Source organism: Schistocerca piceifrons, chromosome 3 (assembly GCF_021461385.2).
Source record: "Schistocerca piceifrons isolate TAMUIC-IGC-003096 chromosome 3, iqSchPice1.1, whole genome shotgun sequence".
Classification (NCBI taxonomy): Eukaryota; Metazoa; Arthropoda; class Insecta; order Orthoptera; family Acrididae; genus Schistocerca; species Schistocerca piceifrons.
In genome coordinates, this window is record NC_060140.1 from 934,545,414 (window position 1) to 934,557,690 (window position 12,277).

The 12,277-nt window shown below is 46.3% G+C and overlaps 1 protein-coding gene and 1 non-coding gene across 2 annotated transcripts in view; both read left to right on the forward strand.

The window, feature by feature from the left end:
* Window positions 1–12,277, forward strand: part of LOC124789236 (sterile alpha motif domain-containing protein 1) — a 426,634-nt gene that overhangs the window by 157,935 nt on the left and 256,422 nt on the right. The gene's annotated exons all lie outside the window — the stretch shown is intronic.
* Trnas-cga lies at window positions 5,362–5,435 on the forward strand. Its single transcript has one exon. It is a non-coding gene; the product is annotated as a tRNA-Ser (tRNA).

The following is a 12,277-nucleotide window of genomic DNA, read 5'->3' on the forward strand; positions in this document are numbered from 1 at the left end:
TCCTCCAGTAAACACTTGCCGACTGGCTGCCGGCCGGACGCTCCGCGCGTGCGCCGCGGACCGCCGCTCCAGTCACGATTATGAGTGAGGTCGTGGCGTACGTGAAAGGTGCCCGGCGATTGCCTCTGGTGACGTCACGGACTGAGTGCTACGCACACAGCGATCTCCTTGTTTATACACTACTGGCCATTAAAATTGCTAACCACAAAGATGACGCGCTACAGACGCGAAATTTAACCGACAGGAAGAAGATGCTGTATACGCTAGTGATTAGCTTTTCAGAGCATTCACACAAGGTTGGCGCCAGTGGCGACACCTACAACGTGCTGACATGAGGAAAGTTTCCAACCGATTTCTCATACACAAACAGCAGTTGACCGGCGTTGCCTGGTCAAACATTGTTGTGATGCCTTGTGTAAGGAGGAGAAATGCGTACCATCACGTTTCTGACTTTGATAAAGGTCGGACTGTAGCCTATCGCGATTGCGGTTTATCGTATCGCGACATTGCCACTCGCGTTGGTCGAGATCCAATGACTGTTAGCAGAATATGGAATCGGTGGGTTCAGGAGGGTAATACGGAACGCCGTGCTGGATCCCAACGGCCTCGTATCACTAGCAGTCGAGATGACAGGCATCTAATCCGCATGGCTGTAACGGATCGTGCAGCCACGTCTCTATCCCTGAGTCAACAGGTGGGGACGTTTGCAACACAACAACCATTTGCACGAACAGTTCGACGACGTTTGCAGCAGCATGGACTATCAGCTCGGAGACCGTGGCTGCGGTAACCCTTGACGCTGCATCACAGAAAGGAGCGCCTGCGATGGTCTACTCGACGACGAACCTGGGTGCACGAATGGCAAAACGTCATTTTTTCGGATGAATCCAGGTTCTGTTTCCAGCATCAAGATGGTCGCATCCGTGTTTGGAGACACCGCGGTGAACGCACATAGGAAGCGTGTATTCGTCATCGCCATACTGGCGTATCACCCGGCGTGATGGTATGGGGTGTCACTGGTTACACGTCTCGGTCACCTCTTGTTCGCATTGACGGCACTTTGAACAGTGGACGTTACATTTCAGATGTGTTACCACCCGTGGCTCTACCCTTCATTCGATCCCTGCGAAACCCTACATTTCAGCAGGGTAATGCACGACCGTATGTTGCAGGTCCTGTACGGGCCTTTGTGGATACAGAAAATGTTCGACTGCTGCCCTGGCCAGCATATTCTCCAGATCGCTCACCGATTGAAAACGTCTGGTCAATGGTGGCCGAGCAACTGGCTCGTCACAATACGCCAGTCACTACTGTTGATGAACTTTGGTATCGTGTAGAAGCTGCATGTGCAGCTGTACCCGTACACGCCATCCAAGCTCTGTTTGACTCAATGCCCAGGCGTATCAACGCCCTTATTACGGCCAGAGGTGGTTTTTCTGGGTACCGATTTCTCAGGATCTATGCACCCAAATTGCGTGAAAATGTAATCACATGACAGTTCTAGTATAATATATGTGTCCAATGAATACCCATTTATCATCTGCATTTCTTGTTGGTGTAGCAATTTTAATGGTCAGTAGTGTATGTATTTTACCAGCGGCTCTGCTCCTTTCGAAGATACACTTTGGCTTTCTCGACGGCACCGATACGTCCCTCTCATGCCACGGTGTCGTCGTTCATAAGCCGTCCTCTCACGGGACGTGAAAACGCACGTGGACGAGGAGCTGGTGATGTCACAGCTTAGAACTCGGGGCTAACAAGACATACGGGCTGCAACAAACTTGTGACGTCACACTAGTAGGCTTGTCCGCCACACTTCGGGTTCGCTCGTCTCCGTGCAGGTCCCGCGGGAATTCGGTGCTTATTTAAAAGGCCTTAAATTTGTGGTATGTTATCGAGAAGGAAGGGATTTAAACCCGCAGTGAAGAATTATTAAAACTCGTCTGAAATAGTTATTTGCTCCCCGCAGAGACTGCTGCTGGCACTCGTAAGACCTGTCTTTCTCGTGGGCCTCGGCAGAATTCCGCGTACCCCTACAAAACGCAGCGTGAAACAAAGAATCTGGCGTCTTAAATATTTGCCTCTTGGAGAGGAGCGTGGCCAGTGAAACGCGTCAACGTTTTACGTTACAATGAATGAGAATTAATTGAAACCCTCAGCTGCCGACAGGTGTTTGTCATATACCTTGATGGGGACAGTTGAAAATGTGTGCCCCGACCGGGACTCGAACCAGGTGTCTCCTGATTACGTGACAGACGCTCTATCCATGTGAGCCACCAAGGAGACAGATGAATAGCGCGACTTACACGCTTCCAGTGAGACCCACATTCCCAGCTGTCCACAATGTACATACGTAATGTACTTAATAGATATTTGCCCATCCACTCATTACTCGCGCACACTAAGGTGACGATTCCCGTAAGAGTTTGGGCAACCTGTGTCCACCTGCACAGACGTTACAAGCGTGAGATGGGTGTCGCCACATTGTACGGCATTAAACATCGTATTTGATGGGTTATGGGTTATCGATCTCCTAGAGTTCTTGATATGAATACAAACGGTTTCAAAGCGTCACCAAATTGATGATATCTTTAAAACTCTTCGTTTTAGCTAAGATTTGTTACAATAGAATGACAGGAAACCACTTACCAGTAGGTAAAATCTTCCTGTACTTAAAGTTTTTAGTGTTATAACTTGGGTGGCACGAAAGTATCCCGCTTCACTGCTACAACACAATGATGATACACCAAAATGGCTTCTTTTTGGTACATTTTACGTGTTAAATATCAAATAATGCCATCGGTAGATACAGTCTTTATACAGGGTATGCCGTTTACTGAGGCATGATTGCAATATCGGAACCCTCGTGCAGTTGATAACGTCGTTAGTTCTGGAGATGTAAAGGGAAAGGCAGTAGTTCCACGTCTACCTCGTTACAAATTTTTTTCACCTTTTTTTTCAAAAATATTCTTGGTCTTGTTTAGTCATTTAATACAAGTATTATCTCGAAGTCGCGTTATTTACTATAAAAATTGTATGTGCTATCACTGTTGTTGCCGCGCGGGATTAGCCGAGCGGTCTTAGGCAGTGCAGTCGTGGACTGTGCGGCTGATCCCGGCGGAGGTTCGAGTCCTCCCTCGGGCATGGGTGTGTGTTTTTGTCCTTAGGTTAATTCAGTTTAAGTAGTGTGTAAGCTTAGGGACTGATGACCTTAGCAGTTAAGTCCCATAAGATTTCACACACTTTTTTTATTTTTTTGAAAGTACTGTTGTTGCAAAGTCGAACGACTGTAATGTTTCCCCAGTAGCTAGAGATTTTAACGTGACTCCCAGTCTATGTTAGAAAGTAAACACAAGTTACACACTGGACGTTTTTGCAATTATGAAACATTCTATAGTATAAAGGGTGACAATTATTGAACTATATGGAAAAAACGTAAATCAGTTACAAACTACGGCATGCACACACTTTATTCAACATGTAAACGTCACTACTAATACTCTGATTTAGGTTATGAGATATTCGATATACCTGCCATCGTTGGCTATAATGTGGCGCAGACGAACAACGAAATTCTCCATGACCCGCTGAAGTGTCGGAACATCGATTCTGTTAACGACCTCCTGAATGGCTGTTTCCAGCTCAGCAGTGGTTTTGGAGTTACTGCTGCACACCTTGTTTTTAATAGAGTCCCACAAAAAGGAGTCGCATGTGCTGAGATGCGGAGAAAATGGCGGCCAATCTAGGCCCATGCCAGTGGCCTCTGGGTACCCCAGAGCCAGAATGCGGTCCCCAAAGTGCTCCTCCAGGACATCAAACACTCTGCTGCGTCGATGGTATGGAGCTCCGTCTTGCATGAACCGCATCGTGTAAAAATCATGGTCACTTTGGATAATGGGGATGAAATCATCTTCCAAAACCTCCCCTTGCCATTCGGTAGTCACCGTGCCATCAAGGAATATCGCACCGATTATTCCGTGACTGGACATTGCACACGACACAGCCATCCATTGACGGTGAGGAGATTTGTCGATTACGAAATGCGGATTCTCAGTCCTCCAAATGTGCCCGTTTTGCTTATTGCCTAATCCATCCAAATGTAAGTGGGCTTCGTTGCTGAACCAAACCATACTAATTCCCATCATGCACTGCGGCCAACCGTGTGGTTTGAACGTCTTAACTAAAACGTTCAGAAGTAATGACGATTTTATTTCACATAGTTCAATAACTTTCACCATGTATATGAACGCATATATTTGGGTTTATGAACTGGCTTACGGAAATTTTGGAAATTTATGGTAAGATCTTAAGGGATCAAACTGCTGAGGTTATCGGTCGCTAAGCTTGCACACTACTTAATCTAACTTAAAAACTAACTTACGCTAAGGACAACACACACACACACACACACACACACACACACACACACACACACACACATGCACGAGGAAGGATTCGAACCGCCGACGGGAGGAACCGCGCGGACCGTAACAAGGCGCCTAAGACCGCGCGGCTACCCCGCGCGGCAACTTATGTTTGTGTGTGTTGCCAGTAAATGTGTTTTTCAGTGGTGGTGGTGGTGGTGATGAGCTGCTTCGAAAAAATCTCTTCCTCCATTCTAATGAAATTATGAACCGAATCTCGATTTTGGAACCTATGTTATGAAGTACGTTATTTCAGAGTGTTGATAGTCAATGCGACATCGAGAATATGGATATTATGCATGCGCAAAAAGACATCAGGCATTATACCTTCCACTCTATTCAATTTAAAAACCGAAAATGGTAAAAAAATTAGTTAAGGAATAAGTTCTACTCGTATATATCTCAGATCGTTGTGCAGTACTATAGATTGTTTCTGCATGAGCAATTCACTGTTCAAACCATCAACGAATTCAGAATCTTGTTCGCGATTTTCTTCGTTCTTCTTCGACAACCACTAACGGAGTTAACCCAGCTGCTTAGTGGGCGTACATTTTCATAAAGAACTTGTATGGTTTGAGTGTCAAATAATGCCGACAACGGCCATTGGAGAACGCGGACAGCGGAAATTACGACTGAAGATGATATACTTAGTGATGAAACAAAGCAGTGGGCTTTTACCAGAAATATCGACCCTTAGACAATGTGTCTAATAGTGTATTTTAAATACGACAGTACTCCATATTAGGCACTGTACAACATTAAAACACGTCCAGAATGAGATTTTCACTCTGCAGCGGAGTGTGCGCTGATATGAAACTTCCTGGCAGATTAAAACTGTGTGCACCGACCGAGACTCGAACTCGGGACCTTTGCCTTTTGGAAGGTAGGAGACGAGATACTGGCAGAAGTAAAGCTGTGAGGACCGGGCGTGAGTCGTGCTTCGGTAGCTCAGATGGTAGAGCACTTGCCCGCGAAAGGCAAAGGTCCCGAGTTCGAGTCTCGGTCGGTGCACACAGTTTTAATCTGCCAGGAAGTTTCATTAAAACACTTGATAATGGCACTTTAAAGCCGAAATCATGATCGTTTAAATGTAACACTGCAAATAAAAAACAGTCTAATGGAGGTACTGACTTTAAAGAAATATATTATGACTCTGGCGCCACATTATGAAAAAAATTATGAAATGTATTAATATATAATTCTAATTTCGTTCTCTTCCGTGAGGTCAGATGTCCCGTTCGCGTCCACGTCCACGTCCACGTCAACGTTAGCTGCCTCGTCCCGTGTGAGGACAGCTTTAACTGTGATAGACATTCAACCAGACGAGTTAAAACAGCAGCTCATCGTATCTTCACTAGTTCGCGGATGGAACGCGGGGTGAATGACTGCTTAAATGCTCTTGTGCGTGACGTAGATGGTCTAATACCGTCGCAGCCTCTACAGGAGGGGTACGTGAAGTGTTGAAGAATATCTTCAATTTCTTCACTTAATACTGGCTCTTGAGACTTTGAAAGTCGGCTCCCGTTGGATAACTGGTGTCCCCCTTTAGCAGAAAGCTAAATTTTCTTTTTTTATTTCCGACTACAATTCTACGTCAACAGGAAGTCCTCATAGGTTTTGATGAGTGAGTTTGAGATTATCAAAACATGTGACATGAATGGCCGAATCTTTCGATTGCATTGAGTTAGAACCTTTCATTTAGTATACCGCCAAAGGACCGTACACCTTATTAGGACGTGAAAAATTTCAAGTCGATGCGTCTACTCGTTCCGAAGTATATGGGTTTTTAACTGTCGGACAGACAGACAGACAGACAGACAGACAGAGAACAAAATGATCATACAAGGTTTCCGTTTTTACCGAGTGACGCACGGAACCCTAAAACGGACGTCAAAAGAGTTCCCGTCGCGTGCATTATACACGCTTCGGCGAGGGCGAAAGCGGACGATGCTTTTGGTGCTCCTTATTGCGAGGCAGGCAGAGCACGCGCATCTGCCTGCAACGCATTGCCCGCCGAGCAGCAAACCCGACGCTGACGCCACCGCGGCTGCGTTCGATTTCACTGGGCGCGCACTGCAGACGCCCGACGTGCATATGTAGGTTGCTGGGTGCGCCGAGAAGCGATTGATGGACGGCCAGGGAGCGCGAGAGGCGAAAGGTAGCGCCACGCCACGCCACGCACCCGGCACATGTGTGTGTGCGCGAGAAAGCGGCCGCCGGGCTACACGGGAACATCCTTTCGCAAGGTAGCGTCTCTCGCTTCTGCCCAAACTCATTCTGGATTTAGTGTCGCGCGTCAGTGTAAAGGGAGTGGGGGGGGGGGGGGGGGGTGGAGAACTGACGACTCTCACTTGAAACAGATTCGTACGGAGCAGTTCAGTATGTAAAGTTAGCTGGGGGCTGTGTAACCTTTTCTCCGTCGATGGTTGACTCTGAACTGCGGCACGGCTAGACCGAACTGCAGGTATTTTCTGAATCAGTAGAGTTGACTCCGTCGAGCCCTGGGCCGGCGTACGAAAGCGAGGAGCATGGTCGCGTTAAAGATACACTATATGATCGAAAGTGTCCGGACACCTGTTAGTGAACATTAATATGGAGCCTGACCCCCCTCACCCCCCCCCCCCCCCCCCCCGGCCGGCCGTTGTGGCAGAGCTGTTCTAGGCGCTTCTGTAGTAGTAGTAGTAATAGACGGCAAATCATCGAGTAAAACTGAAGTGATATCAGGTGATCCCCAGGGAAGCGTCCTGGGACCTCTGCTGTTCCTGATCTATATAAATAACCTGGGTGACAATCTGAGCAGTTCTCTTAGGTTGTTCGCATATGATGCTGTTATTTACCGTCTAGTAAGGTCATCCGAAGACCAGTATCAGTTGCAAAGCGATTTAGGAAAGATTGCTGTATGGTGTGGCAAGTGGCAGCTGACGCTAAACAACGAAAAGTGTGAGGTGATCCACATGAGTTCCAAAAGAAATCCGTTGGAATTCGATTACTCGATAAATAGTACAATTCTCCAGGCTGTCAATTCAACTAAGTACCTGGGTGTAAAAATTACGGACAACTTCAGTTGGAAAGAGCACATAGATAATATTGTGGGGAAGGCGAGCCAAAGGTTGCGTTTTATTGGCAGCACACTTAGAAGATGCAACAAGTCCACTAAAGAGACAGCTTACACTACACTTGTTCGTCCTCTGTTAGAATATTGCTGCGCGGTGTGGCATCCTTACCAGGTTGGATTGACGGAGGACATCGAAAGGGTGCAAAACAGGGCAGCTCGTTTTGTATTATCACGTAATGGGGGAGAGTGTGTGGCAGATATGATACGCGAGTTGGGATGGAAGTCATTAGAGCAAAGACGTTTTTCGTCGCGACGAGATTTATTTACGAAATTTCAGTCACCAACTTTCTCCTCCGCATGCGAAAATATTTTTTTGAGCCCAACCTACATAGGTAGGAATGATCATCAAAATAAAATAAGAGAAATCAGAGCTCGAACAGAAAGGTTTAGATTTTCGTTTTTCCCGCGCGCTGTTCGGGAGTGGAATGGTAGGGAGATAGTATGACTGTGGTTCGATGAAGCCTCTGCCAAGCACTTAAATATGAATTGCAGAGTAATCATGTAGATGTAGAACCGCGCGACCGCTACGGTCGCCGGTTCGAATCCTGCCTCGGGCGAACAAGTGTACTGTAACCTACTTCCTTTGTTTTCGTATTGCATTTCCTTAGGATTCTTCTTATGAATCTGTCTGGCATCTGCTTTCCGGACGATTAATTTTATATGGTCATTCCAATTTAAATCACTCCTAATGCCTAGTCCCAGATATATTATGGAATTAACTGCTTCCATTTGCTGACCTGCTATATTGTAGCTAAATGATAAGGGATCTTTCTTTCTAAGTATTCGCAGCACATTACACATGTCAACATTGAGATTCAATTGCCATTCCCTGCACCATGCGTCAATTCTTTGCAAATCCTCCTGCATTTCAGTACAATTCCTCATTGTTACAACCTCTCGATATACCACAGCATCATCCGCAAAAAGCCTCAGTGAACTTCCGATGTCATCCACAAGGTCATTTATGTATATTGTGAATAGCAGCGGTCATACGACACTCCCCTGCGGCACACCTGAAATCACTCTTACTTCGGAAGACTTCTCTCCATTGAGAATGACACGCTGCGTTCTGTTATCTAGGAACTCTTCAATCCAATCACACAATTGGTCTGATAGTCCATATGCTCTTACTTTGTTCATTAAACGACTGTGGGGAACTGTATCGAACGCCTTGCGGAAGTCAAGAAACACGGCATCTACCTGTGAACCCGTGTCAATGGCACTCTGAGTCTCGTGGACGAATAGCGCGAGCTGGGTTTCGCACGACCGTCTTTTTCGAAACCCATGCTGATTCCTACAGAGTAGATTTCTAGTCTCCAGAAAAGTCATTATACTCGAACATAGTACGTCTTCCAAAATTCTACAACTGATCGACGTTAGAGATGTAGGTCTATAGTTCTGCACACCTGTTCGACGTCCCTTCTTGAAAACGGGGATGACCTGTGCCCATTTCCAATCCTTTGGAACGCTACGCTCTTCTAGAGACCTACGGTACACCGCTGCAAGAAGGGGGGCAGGTTCCTTCGCATACTCTGTGTAAAAATCGAACTGGTATCCCATCAGGTGCAGCGGCCTTTCCTCTTTTGAGGGATTTTAATTGTTTTTCTATCCCTCTGTCATCTATTTCGATATCTACCATTCTGTCATCTGTGCGATATCTAGAGAAGGAACTACAGTGCAGTCTTCCTCTGTGAAACAGCTTTGGAAAAAGACATTTACTATTTCGGCATTCAGTCTGTCGTCCTGTGTTTCAGTACCATTTTGGTCACAGGAGGTGACCAATATCGTTTGTCTGGTGAGCTTGCGTCTCATTCTCTTCGGCGGCGTACTGAATGTAAAAGAAGTGTGAGTGGCCAGGGTGCCTGTTCTGTATCTTTCCGCCATTGTGCCGATCGCTTCAGTACTCAAGAGCGCCGAACGGTCTAGTACTCGAATTAGAGCCTGTGCATTATTCTGTACGCTTTTCGGTAGCGATACCGTACAGGTCTGGAGAACCGAAGCGCTGTTGTCGGTTCGCGTCGCGCAAGCCAATCAAAAGAAAGCGGCCGCAGATCCGCGCATGCGCACTGCAGCGCGCACAGCGCCACGAACACAAAGCGGCTAGCACACGAAACAGGCGCGCTATTCTTCCAAGTACAGAAAATTGCGTTTACGTTGCCATAACGCATGACGCCGCATTCCATCTAGCTGACTTTCCCGCCTTCATCGCTCCTGCCTCCTCCTTAACAGTATCAGGCGCAGTATGTCCATTTCCATGATTCTGAGCTGAAATGCATAGACATTTTTACAGTTTGCCTGACCGCATGTTTCCATGCATGCATAATAACGATAGCGTATTTGACTGTATTCTGCAGATTGTCGTAAATGCCGCATTATGTCATCTTATTCTCATTCACACTGGCATCGTGTTTTGGATTTTACGTCTCGGAAAATGAGTTACGAATAGTATGTAGTACCACATTGTACTAATACATCTATAAAAACACCCGAAAAAATTGATTGAGAGTTTGAATGAATAAAACAGAAAGTGGTTATAACTCGCTCCTAGAGATCCAAATGATTAAGTAGCTTACTTACCTATATGATACGTCAACGATTTGGGTCTTAAAAACAGAATTGAAAAAAACGCATTTTCTAGAGCTCCTGCAGTTCGTCGAAGTTTATAACATGCATCTCATGAATGAAAATGTTTTGTATATGGTGCTACAGTCTAAAAATATTACGGCGGAGATCTTTCATCTCTGTCTACTGTTGTTGAGGATTCGATCGCAGATAAATACTTGTGACAAGCAAGATTATGAAGATGACTGCTGCTAGTTACATTCCGAGTAATATAAGTTGTGCTCTTAGATTCCTGTGTAACCGCGACTCGGAAATCGGTACATATTCGGATAAAATGGTGAATTATTTTCTGACAAGAAAAAATATAGAGGTGACTGTCGGTTGTTTCATTCACAGCAATTTCATCTCCAGCAATTTCATATTTCGATTTTCAAACAAACAGAAATCACGAAATCATTACTGAAGAAGTGCGCTCTTACACGTAAGCAATAACGAATATTGCAGAAAAATCTTAACTTACACGAACAACAATGTCTCAGAACGTGCTGCATATATGAAGAGGAGGAAAAAAAAGTATCCCTCCGCGCGCGAACCTGTATCCTTCTAAATTGGTTCGAATGGCTCTGAGCACTATGGGACTTAACTGCTGTGGTTATCAGTCCCAACTTAGAACTACTTAAACCTAACTAACCTAAGGACATCACATACATCCATGTCCGAGGCAGGATTCGAACCTGCGACCGTAGCGGTCACGCGGTTCCAGACTGTAGCGCCTAGAACCGCACGGCTACTCGGGCCGGCTGTATCCCTCCACATCACATTCCCGCGCGGTTAACTCTTAGTCACGGGAAACAACAGGAACACGGCGCTCAAATCTTGTATTGTTCTATAGTGGCACTTCGGCTGACTTCGTTGTCAAACGGTGCTGCGCAAGTCATAAATGCGCGATAGTTTGGAAGGTTTCCAATATCAGGCTTCACATCATTGCTTTCTACTGTTTCTTGAAAGTTGTAAACACGTTTCGATAATTACTAACTAAACCATGTGTGGGAAAAAAGTACACAAAGTCAATAGTAACGTGAGTTCACACTCATGTATTACACGTAAGCAGAGCCGATGTCTTGATATTTAATGATCTCTAAACTCTTATTTGCCGGCCGCGGTGGTCTAGCGGTTCAGGCGCTCAGTCCGGAACCGCGCGACTACTACGGTCGCAGGTTCGAATCCTGCCTCGGGCATGGATGTGTGTGATGACCTTAGGTTAGTTAGGTTTAAGTAGTTCTAAGTTCTAGGGGACTGATGACCACAGATGTTAAGTCCCATAGTGCTCAGAGCCATTTGAACCATTTTTTAAACTCTTATTTGCATAAAAATAACGCGTATTTTGAGAGAATATGAACCGAAAACGATTTTTTTAATGTAATCATTCACAGTAGCAACCCAACCTAACCATATTTCTAACAAACGGAGAGAGAGTATTATGAATTCACTTTCCAACTGGATGCGTCCTCTGGTGATTCTTTTGTAAGACAATTACTGAATCCAAAGCTAAAACCGCTAACTATGTTTAAAATAACAAATTAGGCGTCCATAAACCACAGCTTACCGATCGACAGGGCCACACCGAAATCCAAAACCTCTCGGTACAATTGTCGTGAAATCGGTGGGAGGACCGTTCGGTGACAGGTCTCAGAAGCTTACTGAATAGGATATTTCGATAAAGAACCGAAAATGACGTCACTACCGAGACTAACGTAGTACACCGATCGGTATGAACGATACAGGATAGGGCCCCAGGGCAGCAGTGCAGGGCGCGGGCAGCTGCGGCCTGTCCCCTGGCAGATCTAGGGAGATAGCGAGGCCGCCACCGTCACGGGCTTCCGTGGTCCCGTTTCGGCAGGCTGCAGATCTGGGTTTACCGTGCCCGGCCGGGCTCATTTAGCGCCAAAAACGGTAGCCGGCAGGCGGCAGCCGTGGCGGCTGGAGCGCGCCAAACAGCTGCCGCTGCCCGCTGGACGGGGAGCGCGCGATCCTCCTAAATACGGTCTAAGTGTGCGCAGACTCTGCGTAAAACGTGTCGGCTGCTCAGGAAGCGTGCACTTCACGGTGACGCGGTCGGCAAGTGTCTCCTCACAAGGGAAACTCCCCATCGCGCCCCCCTCATATTTAGTTATAA